General features: G+C 39.6%; 1 pseudogene; it reads right to left on the minus strand.

Moving 5' to 3' along the window:
* Nucleotides 1-8,784: 8,784 nt before the first annotated feature.
* On the minus strand, nucleotides 8,785-17,502 carry LOC114498778 (annotated as a pseudogene).
* Between the last annotated feature and the right edge of the window lie 3,179 nt (nucleotides 17,503-20,681).

The raw sequence follows: 20,681 nt of genomic DNA on the forward strand, positions 1-20,681 counted from the left end.
GCTCCTTATTTCACCTTCCATCTTAAATGAGAACTATTCGGGGTAGAGTAGTCTTGGTTGCAGACCTTTGCTTTTCATTACTTAAAATATTTCATGCTATTCCCTTCTGCCTTCCAGTGTTTCTGTTGAGAAATCAGCTGATGGCCTTTTTGGAGCTCCCTTATATGTTACTAGCTATTTCTCACTTGTTCCCTGTAAGATCCTCTTTTTGTCTTTAAATTTTGCCATTTTAATTATGATGTGTCTTAGAGTGGGCCTTTTTGGGTTCATCTTGATTGGATCCTCTGGGCCTCCTGGACTTTTGTGACTTAGTCCCTCACTAAGTTAGGAAAGTTTTCTGTCATTACTTTTTCAAATAGTTTTCTATCCTCTGCTCCTTTTCTTCTCCTTCCAGTGTCCCTATGATGTGAATATTATTATATTTCATGTTGTCCCACAGCTTCCTTAAACTATCTTCATTCTTTTTTGAGTCTTTATTCATTTTGTTGCTCTCTGGGTGATTTTTTAAAAAAAATTATTTATTTTATTTTTACAGAGGGGAAGTGGGGAGAAAGAGAGAAAGCAAAATATCAATGTGTGGTTGCCTTTTGCATGCCCTTCACCCAGGGACCTGTACTGCAACCCAGGCATGTGCCCTGACTGGGAATTGAAACAGCGACCCTTTGGTTCACAAGCCATTGCTCAGTCCACTGAGCCACACTAGCCAGGGCTGTTTTTTTTTTTTTTTTTTTTTCCTTACTAGTCCTCCAACTCATTGATTTGATTGTCTGCTTCATCTAGTTTGTTTTTAATTCCTTCTAGTGTATTATTCACTTCAGATACTGTATTTTTCATTTCCCTCTGACTCTTATTCATAGTTTCTATGTCCTTTTTCTTGCTGATATAGTTCCCAGCTAGTTCCTTACAGCTTCTATAGAGTTCCTTGTATCTTTCACTGAGTTCCTTGAGCATCCTTATAACCATTATTTTGAACTCTGTGTCTGATAAATTGCTTGCCTCAATTTCTTTTAGCACTCCTTCTGGGGATTCCTCCTTTCTTTTTGATTGATGGTTGATCTTTGTCTTCCCATTTTAGGTGACTTTTTGTTTATTTCTGCATATTAGATTGATCTGCTTTAACTATCTTCATAGGGTGGCCTTCTATGGTAAGATACCTGTGGGACTCAGTGGTACAGTCTCCTTGTTCTCCTGAGCTGGGTGCTCTTGGGATGCCCTTTACTCCATTTATGTGGGCTCTCTTATTGTATTTGGTTTTTGTTGCTGTTGGGTCAGTATTTTGGTGAGTTCTTCCCTCCAGGTAGCTGACTGAGAGTCACACCACCCACCATGTCTTGTATACTGCTGTACAGGTGCTACCAGTACACAACAAAACAACTCAGGAAACAAACCCCACACCAGCAAAATAATCCCCAATCACAACCACACTATAAATAGTAAATGAGCAAATATTAATAAAGATAAAGAGAGATTAGCCCTCGCTGGTATAGCTCAGTGGATTGAGTGCAGGCTGCAAACCAAAGGGTTGCCAGTTCAATTCCAAGTCAGGGCACATGCCTGAGTTGTAGGCCAGGTCCCCAGTGGGGGGGGCCATATGAAAGGCAACCACACAGTGATGTTTCTCTCTCCCTTTTTCTCCCTCCCTTCCCCCCTCTCTAAATATACATAAATAAAATCTTTTTTAAAAAAGAGATTAAGACTATTATAAGAGGAAAAATGAATATGAAATGACTAATGGAAGCAAAAATGATTTTGAGAAGGTAGAGAGAAGAGAAATAATAAGAGTGGGGAATAGGAACATGGTGAAGAAAGGAACAAAATAAGATTCAAATCATAAATAAATAAGAGAGGGAGAAGGCAAATAGGAGTAAGAAAATGGAAGACATTAATATGAAATTTTAAAAAATAGTGAAAAAATAGGAACAAAATTGAAGAAAAACATCCACCACAGCAATATGAATGACAAATGAGCAAAGATTAATAAAGGTGTAAAGGGAATAAGAAGGAAAAAAGAAAGAAAAAAGATTATGAGATGTCTAAATGAAAAAAAAAGTGATTTTGAGGGAATAGAGGGAAGAGAAATAATAAGAGTGAGGATTAAAAACCAGGCTAGGAGAGGGGAAAAATAAAATTTAAAACAAAAAAAGGGCGGAACGGAGGCAAAATATAATGAGGGGAGAACAATAAAATTTGAGATTTGAAATTAAAAAATAGTGAACATCTAGGAAGAAAATTGAAGAAATGAAACAACAGTCAACATATCAACCACCAACAAGCAAATTTTAATAAAGGTGGTGAGAGAATAAGGATATTACAAGAAAGGAAAAAAAATGTGAAATGATTGATGGCAAGAAAAATGATTTTGAGATGCTGGAGGGAGGAGAAATAGTAAGAGTGTGGAATAGAAACAAGGCATAGAAAGGGAATAAATAAAATTTAAAATGAAAATAAGAAGAGGAAGGAAGAAGGCAAAATGGAGTAAGAGAAGGGAAGAGCAAAATATGATACTTGAAATAAACTAAAATAAAAAATAGTGAAATAATAGGAAATAACCTGAAGAAAAAATGTTAAAAACCTATGCCGGAGAAAAAACAACACAAATAATGAAGACCATGGTGGAATTCGTCTCAGCAGAGTCTAATGTTTCCCACTACCTCCTCTTTCTGGATCCACTGATGTTTCTCTTTCTGGTAATGTCAGATGGTGTCTTAGTCTGGCCTTAGGCACCCTGTTTGAGACTACAAGTGGTCCACAATCTGTGGCTGTCTCCTTCAGGCTTCACTGGTCCCCATTATTCTGCCCTGCTAGCTTTCCATCAGCATAAAAATCTAGGAGTGGTTTATCTAATGCCTGAGAGCACTGTCAGTACCACCTCCACCTGCCTCCAGAGGGGGCCTCTGGTACATTCAGGAGAGTGGGATACCTGGATCACTCCCAGGAGGCACTGTTCAGCCTTCAGGGAAGATGGTGGGAGTGTTTCCCCACCATCCTGCCACACATCTTGATCTGTCCCAGATTACTGTATTTTGCTGTGTATAATGTGCTTCACACATAATGTACACCCATATTTTTATGTGCATCATACACAAGATTTTATACCCATGGTATGTAATCATTATACCTATGTATAATGCACATCCTTATCTTTCCCTCAAAAATTTGGGCAAAGCATATACATTATCCATGGCAAAATATGGTATTTCCAATAATGTATACTTTCTGAGGAATTAGCTGTCTGTTTCCTGTGAAGGTCCAGTCTGCATAAAAGAGGCAGCTCTTTCCTGCTTGGTGCTGACAGAAGCACTGTATAGGAGACAAGGCTGGGTGGGACCCTAATACTCCTTGTTGTACCTTTCTGTAATCTCTCTGCTCTGCTGGTTTCAGTGTATCAGGGCCCAAGGAACTAGTGTAGCTCATAGTGTCTGATGGAAGTTCATAAAGGGCCCTTTTAGAGCTTCTCCTTCTTTCCCCTGTGAATATACATTGAGAAGGGGGCTCCTGAGCCTGGTCTCACTGATATTCAGAGCCTACAATCATGCAGGTGGGGGTTGGGCACACCTGCCTATGAGGGGACCTGCCTATCTGCCACGAATCTCAGGCGCTCAGCTCCTGACTGTCCAGTCCCCAGCCGGCTACTCTCATAGGAGACTCAGGCCTGAGCTCTCCACTCTGCATATTCCCCTACTTGCCAGCCATACTGGCTGGGTTAGGTTCCACAGCCCCTTTAGTGTGCCACTTTCTGTTCTTCCTATGCAGCTGGACTCAGTGGGACTGAACTGCACTTTACTCTGGTTTCTTTGTTGGCAGAGCCACTGTGTGATGCAGACACCCATCCACAGTGTCTGTGTCATTATGGATGAAATGAGACATTCACATGGACTACCGAGTCCGGTGGAGGAAAAGGAGCAGCATGGCTTTTCTCTCAAGGGGAGCAAAAGCCTTGGCCCTTGCTATAACTGGCCTTTGTTTGGTTTCTCAGCACATTACATGATGGTCCTCATTTACTATGCACAGGTTCGCTTTAGGTGGTTACCTTTTACAGAAAACAAAGGAGCCAATGCCACTAATCACATCATAGAAGAAGGATATTTGCAAATGAAAAGGTGAAAGTGGTTGACCCTGTTACACTCATCCTTGGAAGGTTTAGCATGGATTTTAGGAAGTTACTTTGCACTAAATGTCCTCAATTCAGGGTGAGGGAGTTTTTTAGCAAGAGCAAGACTCAAAGTGGCCTAGGCACGTTGCAGGCCTGATTCCCCCTGGGAGAACCTATCTGTGGGTGTGGGTCCTGTGTATCTCAGAGTGGGAGCTGGGCCCACGCCATGCAGAATGGTCTCCTACAACTGTGTGGATATGTGAGCATGGGGTCCCTGCCCAGTCTGACCTCAGATTCTCTTTCGAAAGAGTCTCTGTGTGGCCCCCACACTGCAGCACTAAGTCCTGGGCTGTTCTCTGCATGCTGCACCTCCACAAACAGCACAAAGTGTCTCTTGGTCAGGGCCATCCACAGCTTGTCAGTGCTTCTGACAGTTTCAGGAGGTATAGTTTCTCTCTGCAACTCTCCTGGTTGGTGCTGCACTTATGGACGTGCTGCTTGCTGTGTATATGTGATCTGAGTCTCCCAGGCTTTGTATATCCTTCCAAGTGTCTCCCAATTAGGGTTGGTGATTTGCTTGTGCGGGACCAGGGTCCTGCACCTGGAGAGGAGGGAGCCACTAAGCTGCATTTTCTGTCTGATCTCTCCTCTGCTGCAGGCATTTGGCACAGGGCATTTTCCTCTCAACTTATGAAATCTCTTACTGGATGATGAAAAGCATACTTTGTACTCTTTTGCTTCAAAAATTCCTATCAGCTGAAATTTTGATGATTGTTCAGGACACTTGTTGGAAGATCAACTGAAAATCTGTGCTGGGGACACAAGCAAATGGGCTTAACTTCTACTTCTTTGGCCTGCATCTTCCAAATGCCCTGGTTTTTTCACTCTTTTAGATTTTCAAATACACAATAGCATTCTTTGCACAGTGACCAATTTATATATTTATGTATCTATTTTTAATCACTATATATATTTTTTCTTAATGTAATATAAATTGGGAGAAGTGATGGTGGACATCATTGCCTCATTCCTGATATCAGGGGTAAGTCTTTCAATACTTATCATTAAGAATGGTGTTTGCTGCAAGGTGATTTTTGTAGTCATCCTTCATAAAGCTAAAGACAATTTCTTCTGTGGCTAGTTTGCTAAGCTTTTTTTAAATTCTAATTTTAAACATGGATGGGCATTCAGTTTTATCAAGTGACTACTCTATGTCTATTGAGATGGTCATGTAATTTTTCTTCTTTATTTTGTTATTGGTGAATTACAATTAATTACACTGATTTATTTTCAAATAGTAAACAAACTTGAGAGTATTGCTAAGAGTATGCATTCACATTCGAGGAAACTACCTGAGGGGCTAGGGGAAGAAACATCTGAAAAGCCTGTATGGAAAAATCTCTGGCACTTGCATAAAACAAAGAATAGTGCACATTTTCACTAACCAGAGTGAAAACTGTAATTCATGGAACATCAGGGACAGAAATCAGAAATATTTTGCCTCAGTAGTGGAAAAATTGACCCTAGATTAAATGTTACTCTAGTCTTACCTAATAAAGCCTAATAAACCAAACTTCAAAAAGATCAGTCTGTTTTTAAATAGCTTAATTGCATCCCAGAACAAAGCTGAAGAATAAAAATATTAGGTATATTAAAAAGGCAGGAAAATTATACCTATAATGAGGAGAATTTTCAACAATCAAAATTAATCCAAATCGTAGAATTCATAGATAAGCACATGAGAACAATTATTATAATTATATTCCATATACTCGAAAAGCTAGAGGAAAGATTTAATTGTACTATGCATAAGTAGAGACATGAAAAATATAAAAAAGGACCCAATTTGTATTTCTAGAAATGAAAAACCATCAATGCTTGAGATAAAAAAAAAAAAAATATATATATATATATATATATATATATATATATAATACTTGATGGGATTATGGCAAGTTAGACATTGTGTAAGAAGAAATTAGTGAATTTGAAGACATAGTAATAGAATCTATTCAAAATGAAACACAGAAATAAAAAAGACTAAAAAAATAGTAAGAGAGATAATGAGCGAACTGTATGAGTGAACTCTGGTGGTCTTGGCCTTCTCAGACTCTTGGATCTGTTTCCTAAATTCAAGGAGATCCCTGAATTCTACCTGGGTTTCCTTTTCTTGCACTGTAGCCAGGCAGAAATCTGAAGTAAATCATAGGGCTCACTTATCTCCTTTATTTTTCATCTCTTGGGGATCACTATTCTTTGTTGTCTGATAGTCAAAGTCTTGAGAACCATTGTCTTATAAATTTTGTTCAATTTTTTAGTTGTTTTAGGTGAGAAGGTATATCTGGTACCTGTTACTTCAAGTAAATATTGAGAATATTATTTTTATGTGTTTTAAATTAGTTTAATAATTATAGTTTGTTTAAGCTTATTAAGTGTATATTTCAAATCTTATATGTCCTTTATGATATTTTTGTTGCTCATTCTATCAGTTACTGAAAAAAATGTAAGAAGTTCTTTATTCCTCATTGCTCAAAATTTTGTTTCTTACATTTTGAGGTCTTTTTATGAAGTGCATACCAATTTAGAATTCTTATATATTCCTGGTGGATTAATCTTTTTTTCATTAGGAAATGTCTTTCTTTGTCTCTGATAATTCTTGTTGCCTTAAAGTCTGCTTTGTCTGATATAAGTATAGCTATATTAGCTTTCTTTTGGTTAGTATTCATGGTATACCTTTTTCTATTCTTTTGCTTTTACCCTTTCTGTGGTCTTATACTTAAGATGCATCACTTGTAAATGGAATATAGTTATTTTCTTTCCTCATAGTTGTGAAAAACCATATAAATATTTTCATGATTCTGCATAGTTAAATTTTTCTAAGTCTTTCTAAGCAAAGAAAATGGACATGCTATAATAATGGCAAATGTCTTTTCTCAGCTGCATTTGCTCCTCAAATTCTAAGAGTGATGGACATAGAGACACTTTTATTTTTTATCATGGAGAATTTACTGCCATTCAAAGGGAAAGTAACCTTATCTACCCTAGAACCAAATACTTGCATTCCAGAGTAAAGACCTTGTCATTCTCTTCCCTGGGGAAATTTGTTTGAATTAGAAAGATAAGGTTCTTCTCCCTATCTCTGGAGGGGAGGAAGGCAGCTGTATAACTGTTTCTATATAAACACTTAGATTCATGATTTTGGGATTTCTCTTCTGTGGTGCCAGAATTGCTCTTGCATGTACAGACCTAATCATCTGGCTTTCATTACATTATCCTTAAGGGGGAGAATTGGGAATGAGGAATCAATGCAGTTATTGCTGTTAAGTAATCTGTCTACCACAGTCCAGAAATCTCATATTTGTTTTCAGAATAATATGAATAATTAATAGGTATTAAAAACTTATCTGTCAAGATAAAAACTTAACTGACAATTTTTGTTTTTAAAGAATTTAATATATTTAACTTTTTATGTAATTATTCACACATTTGGGTTTAACCATAACTTTTTAAAGTTTATATCTTTTACTAAATGCTTCTTTTGTTCTTTCTTCACTTGAGTTAAGTATATTTTATGATTCCTAGTACTGTGTTAGTTGTATAGTCTTCTGTTATTATTCTAGTGGCTACTCCTGGTATTAAAACATGAATCTTTGATTTTTTACAGTAAATGGGAAATCATTGCTTTTACCACTTTCATCATTTCTATTAAGAAGTTATCCAAGTTTTATTGTTACTCATTTGAAAGTAATGTGGGTTTTATTCTCTGGTTGCTTTAAATGCTTCTCTTGGTTTTGAGTTTTCAACGTTTTTTTTCTATAATATGCATAGGTACACATTTATCATGCTGAGGTACTCTGAGTGGCCTGATGTCTTCTCTGGTGTTAGAAAGTTCTCAGCCATTATTCTGCAAATATTGTTTATGCCACATTTTTAAAATCTCCTTTTCTCCTGAGAGTTCAATTGCACATATGTTAGATATTTTCATGTCCCATATGTCTTATACTCTTTTCTACATTTACATCTCTTAAAAACATTCTCTTATTTCCAGGCTGGCTATTGCCTTCCAATGTATCATTTCAACCTATTCCTCCCTTCAGTACTGCCTAATCCCTTGTTAAACCCAAACTATTGATTGTAGTTATTATGTAGTTTTAGTTCTAAAATTATATTTAAAGAAGATTCCAAAGTGAATATATTTTCTAATGTTCACCATTTTGATCTATTTTCTTGAAGATATTCATCATGGTTACTTTAAAGTCTGTGCCTGAAAACACTAATACTTGGTTCAGCCGTAAGTCTGTTACTATCATCTGTTCTTTATTTTGGTTTTCAGCTATTTCATTTTGTGTCCTAGATTGCTTAGTCATTTTTTATTGAGTGTCAGGCATTCTTATGAAAACTTATAGTCTCTGAATGTTGTCTTTTTCCACTTAAGTGTTACCTAGTCAATTAGGGTAGGGGAAGATCACCTGTATTTGAAGCTGAGTTCCACTCTACTCACTTTTACTCTTTGAGTTTAACACTTCATGGGTCCCAAATAAAATCCTGGAATGTGTACAAAGCCTTCTCCCTGGTGGTCTCTCATTTTTGTCTCCCTAATACTGTAAGTCTACTAAAAGCTCTTTTTGTAAAGTATAGTATTTATTTTTTTCCAGAGGACAGTTTTCTTTAGTCCTTAAGGACTCAGCCAATTACATGGGCTTTGGTGGAAGTTGTGGGGCAATAACCACAGGTCTAAATTGGTGGGGATGTTCTGTCCTTCTAGGCTTTACGAGAATGTTTTCTGACTATCTTGCTGAGAGTGGCACAACTCACACAGCAATATAGTCTCACATACAGCTTTGAAAGTAAGTAGGAGATGAAGATACTTGCTTTGAGAATGCCCCTGATCGCTGTGGCCTTTACTGTTTTGAATGATGAATTTCTTACAGGCCTTGTCCTTGGGCATACTGAGTGAAGATAGCACAGTTAATAGGCTGCCCATGGCCATGGCCATTTTTGACATATCCATTGTTTCTTCATTTCTTGATCTGTATTAGGATGAAGATCCTGTTAGGAAAAGGGTGTAGCTTACCAGCCTCATTTCCCTTCTGGCACCTTGGAAGTAAGAATCTGAGAACTAAAAGTGCCTTTTAATTTCCCAGCCTCATAACCACTCTTTGGTTGGGGTTCCAGCCTGTGGGCTTCTGCTTATAGATCACAAGTGCTTGAGGGAAATTGGCATTGAATATTGGACTCACTTCTTTGACTTCTTCTCTCTAGGATCTCAGCCTTTATAGCCTGAATGCCTTGGTAGCTCTGAACTTCATTTTATGTTTCCTCAGCTTCGTGGGCCTCGAATAAAAAACTTCTGTTTTCAATTCTTGGTGTCTTAGCTTCTAATTTATGCTTGTCTTCTTCTCAGTCTCTGAGCTGCAAATGAAGAACTGAATCACCTCAAAAGCAATACTAAGTGTAGGGTGCTTCTCAATTTATTTGTCTTCTTTCTAAGGATTTGGCTTGTAAGTCCTGGCTGCCTTGATAGCTTTCTGATGATTTATAAAGAGTTGTTTTTTGTTTTTATGTTTTAAAGTTTTTATTAGCAGAAGAATTTGCTACAAGCCAGTCTATCACAAACAAGAACAGGAATTTTGTAACCTGCTTTTTCTTTTTTTAAAATTGAATTTATTGGGGTAACATTTGTTAATAAAGTTATATAGTTTTCAGGTGTACAAGCCTATAATACATCATCTGTACATTGTATTGTGTGTTCACCACCCCAAGTCAAGTCTCCTTTAATAACCATTATCCCCCCTTTACTCTCTTCTACCTCTCCCTACCCCTCTTCTCCTCTGGTAATCACCATGCTGTTGTCTGTGCCTATGAGGTTGTTTTTTTTAATTAATCCCTTTACCTTTTTCACCCAGTTCCCCAACTTTCCTCTCCTCCGATAGCTGTCAGTCTGCTTTCTGTATCTGTGAGTCTGTTTCTATTTTGTTTGTTAGTTCATTTTGTTCATTAGATTCCACATATGAGCAAAATCATATGGTACTTATCTTTTTCTGGCTGGTTTATTTCACTTAGCAGGTCCATCTATGCTGTTGCAAAGGGTAAAGTTACCTTTTTTTTTAGTGGATGAGCAGTATTCCATTGTGTAAATGTAGCTTAGCTTTTAAAAAAAATCCTCACCTGAGGATATATTTATTGATTTGAGAGAGAGAAAGAGAGAAACATTGATGTGAGAGTGACATCAATCAGTTGCCTCCTGTACATGCCCTGACTGGGGATCAAACCCACAACCTTTTGGTTTATGGGACAGTGCTCCAACCAACTAAGCCACCTGACCAGGGCTGTACCACATCTTTTTTGCCCACTTTTCTACTGATGGATACTTGGGCTGCTTCCAAATCTTGACTATTATAAATAGTGCTGCAATGAACATAGGGGTACATAGATTCTTTCAAATTAGTATTTCAGGTCTCTTTGGATAAATTGCAAAAAATGGAATTCCTGGGCCATAAGGCAATTCCATTTTTAATTTTCTGAGATAACTCCATATTGCTTTCTACAGTGGCTGCACCAATGTTCATTCCCACCAACAATACATGAAGGTTCCCTTTTCTCCACATTCTCACCAACACTGGTTGCTTATGAATTTATTGATGATAGCCATTCTGACCAGTGTCCGGTGATATCTCATTATAGTTTTTATTTGTATTTCTCAGACGATTAGTGATATTGAGTATCTTTTCATGTTTATTGACCATCTGTATGTCCTCTTTGGAGAAGAGTCTATTCAGGTTCTCTGCTCATTTTTTTAATTGGATTTTTTCTTGTTGGTTTTTAGTTATACAAATTATTTATAAATTCTGAATATTAATTCCTAGTCCAAAAATTTATGTGAAACCACAGAAGACCCTGAAGAGCCTCAGCAATCTTGAGAAAGAAGAACAAATTTGGAAGAGTCATACTACCTCACATCAAACTATACAAGGCCATAGTAATCAGAACAGTATGGTGTTGGCATAAAAACAAACATATTGATTAATGGAAGAGATTAGAGAGCCCAGAAATAAACCCATGCTTTTATGGTAAACTGATATTTGACAAAGGAGCAAGAACATACAATGGGATAAAGATAGTTTATTCAATAAATAGTGCTGAGAAAATTGGACAGATATGTGTAAAAAATAAAGCCAAACCACCATCTAACACCATACACAAGAAAAAAACTCAAAATGGATTAACTACTTAAGTGTTAGACTAGAAACCATAAACGTCCTAGAAGAAAACATAGGCAGTAAAATCTTGGACATTTCTTAAAGCAATATTTTCTCTGACATGTCTCCTTGGGCAAGGGAAACAAAAGAAAAAATAAACAAATGGGACCATGTTAAACTAAAAAGTTTTGCACAACAAAGGAAACCATCAACAAAGTGACAAGACAACCCACTGAAGACGGCAACATATTGGTGAATGATATGATACATCTGATAAGGGGTTAAAATCCAAAATTTGTAACCTGCTTTTTTCAGAGGAGTTTCATGACTACTATTTTTTTAAAGATTTTATTTATTTACTTTTAGAGAGGGAAGGGAGGGAGAGAGAGAGAGAGAGAGAGAAAGAGAGAGAGAGGGAGAGAAACATCAATGTATGGTTGCTGGGGGCCGCGGCCTGCAACCCAGGCATGTGCCCTGACTGGGAATTGGACCTGTGATGCTTTGGTTCACAGCCCACGCTCAATCCACTAAGCTACACCAGCCAGGGCTCATGACTACTATTTTGTATTAGACCTGGAGTTTAAGTAGAAAAGGAATCAAATAAATGTGAAAGAGAAGAGCTAGGAAAGGATTAAGTTACTTGACATCCAAAAGGCTTAGGACTGCTGCAGTCCACCTTGTTCCTCAGATTAGTACTTAGATTTTGGTCACACTCCTGAATTAGAAGGAATCTGAAGGCAGTGTTCAGATATCTGAAGGACGCTATTGTGACTTTGGTAATAATTGGGGGTTAGGGGTAGGAAGTGAGTAATAAAAACAAGGGCCAAGGTTTTTATTACTAAGCTGAATGAAATCATTTTGGCTTAATTAAAAAGAATTATTTCTATCAAAGATTGTTTGGATTGAGGATCAATAGCAAATGAATTTTCCATTCCTGAGGGCATTCAAGCATTGGACAGTTTGGGAAGGGGCACTATAGAATGTATTAAAACATTGAATGTGGAATGAACTAGATGATCTACTATACACCTAATTGTAGTAGGTGAGTAACTCAATAAATATTGAATGAACACCTGCTCTAAAATGTCCATTTAATGTTGAGATTGCATGATTTTAGAAGTGAGGAAGTCAGCATGGTGTGGTATGTTATACATAAGACTAGAATGCTCTGTTCTCAGAGTAATCTAGGAAAGAAGAATAGGGAGAATGCCATATTTTCTATTCCTTCCACTCACAACCCCAAGCTTCAACTAGCCCTGTGTAGATCCTTGTTAAATTTCCCATGATAATCTTAATTCCAGTACAAAGCATCAGGACCTAGATGAGATGTGGAGGGATAGAGACAATGGGAGCTTTCTCTGTGGTGGTGGATATCCCTATTTCATGTCCTTTAAGGGGCTGCTGGTGCAGGTTTTGCAGAGCCTGGCATTCTGCCCTTTGGAGGAAGTCCCAGCCTACCCTGGGCATGGTGCCAGTCTGGAGGTCATGTCCTGGCTAGTCCCCTCCTCATTCCTCTCTATGGCATTTTCTCAGCCTGAACTGGAACTGCTGCTCCCACCCTCCCTGAAGGTTGGAACAGGCTAATCAGTGCCCTTAGCTTGGGGAACTCAAGTTGGGCACCCTCCCCCACCCCATCCCCCAGCAGTGCTGAGAGTACTGCTCAGACCAGCGGAATCCTACTAAATATTTCATTCAGGCTTAACAACTCAATCTGCCTGCCATTATCCTGAGGGCCACCTCAACCTTCAGCCCCTTTCTCATTAACAAAGTAGCCGGCAGGGAAGATCTGCGGAGGCAGTCATTGAAGGCTGCCTTAGCTGCTGCTCAGAGTGGGAGGAGGCACAGCATTAAGCAAGAAGCATCGATTGCAGCATTAGCTAGCTTCTTACATTCCCAGGCAGATAATGCAAGTACCTTCAATTATCTTCAAAGCAACTGAAGGAAAAGGAAATTGGTCTTAGATGTGGTAAATAGACTACACAAAGTCTGCTGAAGCATGCAGAGATATGCACACCAGGGACCCAGAGCTTGGGTCTGCTCAAGAATTCGAGACAGCTATTGCAGGGGTTCCATTTCTCTGCTCCCCCAATGCCTGGAAGAACATGAGGAATCTAGAAGCTGGGCTCTCAAATTTCAAGGCAAGTAAGAGCCGGGAGGTGGGGAGAAAGTCAGCACTTGCTTGAGCTTGGAATCAGAGATTTAGATTTCAATTTTAGCTCTGCTGATGGGTATGACCTTGGTCAAGTAGCCTGACCTCTCTGAGCCTTATTTTTCTTATTAGTTAAATAGGACTAGTAATATCTACTTTATAAGGGAGTGATCCTGATTTGAGGGCTCTTGCTGTACAGGTTGAACCCTGTTCTAAGCCCTCAAACAATCTCATGCTCATCTTGGTCCCAGAGTTTATCACTCTGTTAAAAGGTGCAAGATTTATAGGATCTGAAGAGAAACCAGAGTATGCACTCTGTTGTGATTGTTGGTCTCCATATCTTCCCATAGACTAGTAGTCATTAACCATTTTTTTTCTGGTATTTTCTTTTGTTTGTTTGTTTCTTTAAAAGATTTTATTTATTTATTTTTTAGAGAGGGAAGGGAGAGAGAGGGATAGGGAGAGAGAGAGAGAGAGAAAGAAGGAGAGTCATCAATGTGCAGTTGCTGGGGGCCATGGCCTGCAACCCAGGCATGTGTCCTGACTGGGAATTGAACCTGCGACACTTTGGTTTGCAGCCTGCGCTCAATCCACTGAGCTATGCCAGCCAGGGTTCATTAACTGTTTTTAGGGAGGGTCATAACCCCATGAAGAAGCTGGTGAAAACCATAGATTCCTTCCCCATAAAACAGCACATGAACATATAATTTGCCTATAATTTCAAGGAACTCATAGGAGCTAGGTTAGAATCTCTATGCCAGTGTTTACACAGTGCTTGGCACAGGAATAGTAGTCAGAGTATGTCTGTTGACTACTTGAATTACTTCAGAGATGCTTTCTCAGCCCTATAATTTCAGAATTCAATTCTATCCAAGAAACATTCATTTGGTGAGCACTTATTTTTTTGAAGTCCCTAGATGGGGTTTTGTGGAGAAGCCCTGTCCACGGACAGGGAATTAGACATGAACACATTGTCAGCAACTCAAGGGGGTAAGATTAGACCCACTGCAAAACTCCCATACCTACCCTTAGCTCAAATAACTCTTGGGAAAGGGCTTTGTTTCCTTTCCTCTCAGCCCTGAGCTTGGAGATCCTACGGGGTGGGCTGTTAGGGACAAACTGTGGGAGAAGAGTCCTGAGTATGCATGTGATAGAGGCCTGATGGCAGGTGGGGATGGTAGTGTAGTGAGAAGGCCACCAGCAACCTAGTCTAGAAGCACTGTCATTGGTACTGGGACAGAGAGCTAAGGGCCTGCAGCCACCACCTGCTCATTCCTGACCGGTTTCTCTGCTGGATCAATCTATTCAGCAAAGACATCATCACACACAGGAAATTTGCATTACTCTGCCAAACCTCCAATTGCAGAGCACTCAAGTACCTGTTGGGGAAAGCTGTCAAGACAGCATCCTTTTGTCCTTTTCAGACCATCAGGTGGGGTGCAGCCTGGGAGGCTGGGCCCATGATAAGGAGAGCTGGATCCCAGACTGAGTCTAAGGAAGTGAATGGGACTTCCCACAGGCTTGATTCAGGGGAGTTAGCCAGTTCCCAGCCCACAGCCTGTTGCTTTTTCTCTGCTCTTAATGATTTAATTTTAAAAGAGTAAAACCCCTTGTGGATGTTTTTAAGGAGTTAAATAAGTGCCAGTAATGGCTCCTGTTGGGGCTGTTTGGATTTGAAAAGAAAATATTGAGATGTAAAGACATCAATATTTAATTGTCTCTTGAAGCCTGGGTTTTCAAATAAGTGGCAGGGAGCCAAGAATCTCCTCTAAATGTGTCTGTGTGCATGTGCATGCATATGTACATGTGTGTGTGTCTATAAGTGTGTATATTTAGTAGAGGAGAATTCTTTAGGAGTGTTGTACATGTTCATTGTCTATTCCTTTTTACTTCTTTTCTTCATCACCTAAAAAGATAATAAACAAAAGGGCATAAGTCCTATTTTAATTCAATTTAATTGAACAAACAAATGCAGAACACTTGTCTGGACCCCTTTTGCTCTTAAGGCATTTGCAGCCTAGTTAGGGGCAGGGGTGAATCCTTAACCCAAATCACTATGTTACCCATTGGACATACTTGAATAAATTCCACAAAGATATGTGAACATTGTAGAACTGCCCTGAAGAATGGCTGCTTTGATCTCAGAAGCTGGCTTATTGGAGGGGATCACCCAGCCCAAGATCATGTCTTTGTGTGCCTTGCATAGCTCCTGGAACACAGCAGATGCTCAATAAATTTGTATTGAATGGTTGTTGGATTCCTTAAATATATTCTCTTTAGCTCTGTGGTCATTTCTGCCCACACTGACTCCCCCAATGCTTGGCAGTTTTCCAGAAAAAAAGATAATACTATCCAGAAAAAAGAAAATAGATTGAAAATAGTTAATGGGGCCCTGATAACTGTAGAAAGTTGGAGCAAAAGGAATTGATTCTAGATGTAGAAGCATTTGTCCTACTTTGCATAGAACCACCAGTGGCACTAGAAGAAGCTCCTGGTCTCCTGACGAAGGGTGTGTGTGTGAGGTGTCTACATCGGGGCACCTTCAGGGCAGGAGGGCAGTAGGGTTTCTAGAGGCATGGGCCAGAATGAGATGACCACTCTATTTCCTCCCAGTTGTGGGATCATCCTCTATGCCCTCTTCTTATAAAGACACTGGAAAAAAATGGTCAGGGACCTCCAGAATATTCATATAGCATCAGTGGGGAATTAAATAATATAAACAACAAAAATAGAAAAGCCCAACAATTAGCCAACTATGCCTTTACTGAGCTGAGGCCCTCCTGGAGGATTCCAGAGACCCCAAGGAAATGTCAGACAGGCCTGTGTTAGAAAAAGGGAGTGTGGTATGACCCTGTATTTGAGTCTGGGTTCTAAACAAGAGATCATGTAAAGCGCAATCTAAGTGCTCCCCTGTCTCCTGTGACAATGATCTCCCAGCATGCTCAATGCTCAATGAGTTTGAGAAAAGGTGAAGGAGAGCAAGAAGCTATGACAGACTCTGTGATTCCTTTAGCTGTGGAACTGATTTGGAAGGGGGTTGGAGAAAGGTGGTTAACTGGAGGCATGGCCCCTTTTTCATTCACCTGTTGGGGGCACCACATATGGTATGTGGAGAGCAGTTTTGCTCCAAGGGGCTCCCATCACACAGAGCTGAGCAGATCTCCTAGAATTGGATAACAAGCAAGACTGAAAAAATGTCAGGAAGCCATTAATCCCATTCTGACTGCTTTAGACCATTTGTGTAGCTGACCACCAAGATTATACAACTTTCTTCAGGAACTCTGATGACTTACCTTGCAGTCACTCCTGCTGTGATGTATAAAAGACCCTGGTCCCATCTGCACAGAGATGAGGAGAAACTTCTCAGTATCCTTATATCAGGGCTTCTCAACTTTTAATCTCTACTGGTCACAGACCTCTTGGAGAATCTGATAAAAACCATGGACTCTCTTTCCCCTCAAAATGCATATACCTATATTGAGGGAAAATTTGGGATATAATTACAGGACGTTTATGGTATTCAGGGAACTCCTTGACAGATTCCATAGTATACCTGCCTCAGAAGAACATCTTTGAGCTTTAGAACAATATGATGTTTTTGAATAACATTTTGCGAAGCACTTTCATCATTCATTATGTTAATTAATCTTTTTAGTAACCTGTTGAGGTTGGAATTATTACATTATGGCCCTTATTCCACAGATAAAGAAACTGAGCCTCAAAGGGGTTATGTATTTTTTTTTCTACAGCTAGTAGAGATGAAGTCAAAACTAGAATCTAGTCCCTCTGCCTGCACCCCTGCAAACTTTTCCCCAGGCTCCCATTGCACCTTCCTTTTGAGAGTTCTCTAGTTTTCACAGCTGCATTAACCTAAAGATTCCTTGTCAGTCTGTGTCTGTTCTTGCTTTGTGAGGTGTGTGATGGGTAGAGACTTGGGGATCTGGCTATGAAAATCACCAGAGACTCTTTGGGATAGGAAAGGGAACCAGGAAGGAGGCTAGTCTTCAGGATCCAATCTGGTTTCTAAGTTAATGCCCACATGTGACATACCTGAAGTACATCTTGTGGTATCAGGGCAGAATCTAGGAAGGAGTCACAGGATTCTAAGACTGGACTTACTCATGAGTTCATTTAGTCAATTCTACTTCCTAGATCTCCAAATCCATGTGTAGAAAGGTATGTATTCCATCTCCATACTCTCTGCATCTGAGTGACCAACATAGCCATGCCCCTAAACGACCTTTAAGTTTCCTTTAAAAACTAATAGGGACTGCCCTTGATGAATTTCTTAAACCTGTAGTTTGGTAGACAGTAGTGACATTAGAATAACTTTCTCTTTAATTCCCTTCCATAGATTTTCAGGGAGTTTTTATAATATCATTTGCTCAATTCAATTCTAATGAATATGGATTAATTTCCACATTATAGCTATTGATCTTTGGCCATTGATCTGAGGAAGGGAGTGCTACTGCTCATAAATCCCTCTGTTCTGATTGAGGGTTCCCTGGGGGCAGAGATGGGGAGGGGCAGAGATGTGGAAGTAGCAAGAGATGAAAAAGTTAGAAGGAAGATTAGCTCCAGAAGGGCAAAGCTAGGGGAATGATTGTGGGGATGGAGATGGAAAGGTGAAGCCACTACTGGCTCTACCCAAGTAAAGCCACCTTAGGCTCTACCCAAATAACCTTATTTACTCCCTTTGCCCACACTCCAAGGTTTCCTACTTCCAGAGCCTTTGCTTATGCTGTGCTTTCTGCCTATAATGCAATTCCCTCTTTCTCCCCTACCTGCTCAAAGTCTACCTACACATCCAAACCCAGATCCAATGCCATATTTTTCATGAAGCTTTTCCTGTTTTTTCTCCACTTACTGCTAATTGGGATTTCACAGTCTTTTATTTCCATATTACTTTATTCCTCAGGACACTTAACACTTTGTTATATATACATCTTAATTTCTAGACTGTAAACCCCATGAAGGCAGGCACACCATCTGTCTTATTTACTGCTGTGAGCCCAGCATCTAGAACAACATAGACTCATTTAAATATTTGTTGAATGGATGAGAACTTTGGGATCACAGGTGTTAGGCAGGGGGCTTATTTAAAAACTCTTCCTTCTGTTCTTGGTGGTTTTTACATAAGGGAGCCCTTAAGCTATACTGTGTTTTCCCCATAACCAGTCTTTTATTTTTTGGTTCCATCACTCACAGTTTTATAATAGAGTGGAATAAATTATAGACAAAGTTGTTGTTTTAGTTCATTCAGGCTACAGTAATAGAATACCATACACTGGGTGGCTTAGAAGCAACAGAAATATATTTCTCACTGAGAGAGGCTGGAATTCCAAGATCAGAGTGCCAGCATGGTCATGTTCTAGAGATTACCCTTTCCTGAGTTGCACACTGCCAACCTCTCTCTGTCCCCACATGGTAGAAAGGAAGGGAGCTCTGTTGGGGCTTTTTTTACGAGGACATTTATCCTATTGCTGAGGGCTCCACTTTTATAACCTAGTCACCTCCCACAGAACTCACCTCCCAATACCATCACCTTGAGGGGAAGGATTTCAACATATGAATTTGGAGGGGGAACACATTCAGTACATGGCAGTTTTTATGCGACTTCTTGTTCCCATTAGATTCACAGCATCTAGTTGCCAATTAAGTTATTCTCAAATGGAGTACAGCTGTTTGCTAAAAAAGAGATCTTGAGTAGTCACCTAGCTCTGTAGTTATTGTTTGGATTAATTGCCTTCATACATTTATGAAATATCCTATTCTCACTGATGCCCATCTCTCATTTCTCCTTTTAGTAACTTTTCTGTTTTCTACCAATTTCTCTCCTCCAGACTCTCCTCTTGTCAGCCTTTACTTTTCGCTTTCTCATTCTTCTACCTCTTTGGCCAACCCTCCCCTATCCTCTGTTAACCTACAGAATATAATGGCGGTAGTGGTGCTAGTGATGATGAGGGTGGAGGATGCCTCTTCTGGGTGGCTGAAAGATACAAGCCTTGCTTTTATCTGAAAGCCTTGCTTTCAGAGGAGAGCCGGCAGGGCAGGAGGAGGAAAGAAGAGCTCTCTGTAGATTTTGGTATATCTTTTCCTCAGCAAGAATGTTAAGATGGAGAGGAGAAATTTTGGTCTAGAAGAACATTCCAATATGGCTTCTAGATATAGCTCTTGAAATACTGCTGTTTCCATATCATTCTTCAGCTTAAAATCTTTCCAAGTCTATCATCTCAATAGTATATAGTAAAAAATTCTACGCCATTCATTCAGTCTGGCCTAACCTATGTCTCCAGATCCATCTCTCATTACTCACCTTTAGTTTTAAAGATGGTCTTGGCATGATTCCTAGAATACGTAGGTAACATATAGAAACACAAACCACATGATGATTGGGAAGCTACAGGCAGTTCTGATGTTGCTGGAACACAATGTATGGAGGAGGTAAGATTCAAAGGTGGGGCTTCCACCTATTGTCTGTCACCTCATTGGAGAGATTCCCACTTAGAGATTTGTCAGTCAGGGTCTGCTCAGGAGACAGAAGCCATGCAAGGTATTTTGAACATTTTAATCTTAAAAATTAACATAAAGAACTGTAAAGTGGCTTAGAAAAATTGTTCACTAACTGAAAAGGCAAAAGGGAAACTAGGTTATCATGGAAGTAGCAACAGCAGGAAGCAGCTGCCACCCTAGAACTGGGTGAAGGAAGGGAAGAGGCTGGAGTTATTAAAAGCTAGAATCTAGAAAGAGGGGGCCCACAGAGCTGAAAGTGAAACCTCTGAGGAAAGGAAACTGCTGGGCTGGGATTGGTGTCACTGAGTTTGGAGAAGTCCTGTGGGGTTGAGACTCAATCTTCTAAGGAGAGGGGTCTAGGCAGTGGGAATTGGTGTCTCTGAAGGGGCGTAGTGTGCCTGTATTGGAAAAATTTTAGACAGTATTCAGCTGCAGCTTTGAAACAAATTGCTATGGCTGGGTGAAGACACAGGAAGCAGGCAGGCACCTATAAGAAGGACCAAGGTCTTTATTCCTCCTCCTGCCTGCAGTCTTCCTCCAGGAGCTCCAACTGTCAGAGGTGGGAAGGGAGCCAGTGGCACAGCAGATCCTCAGGATCATAAAGCTGAGTTTAGAAAGATGACTTCAAACTGGAAAGACAATTGTTTGGCTGTTTCAGGTACTTCTTTGGATACTCAACATTCATTCTCTCTTTTCCACACAGATTTGAACTTCCTGCAACCATCTT

This window comes from Phyllostomus discolor, chromosome 6, assembly GCF_004126475.2.
Source record: "Phyllostomus discolor isolate MPI-MPIP mPhyDis1 chromosome 6, mPhyDis1.pri.v3, whole genome shotgun sequence".
In the NCBI taxonomy this organism is placed as follows: domain Eukaryota; kingdom Metazoa; phylum Chordata; class Mammalia; order Chiroptera; family Phyllostomidae; genus Phyllostomus; species Phyllostomus discolor.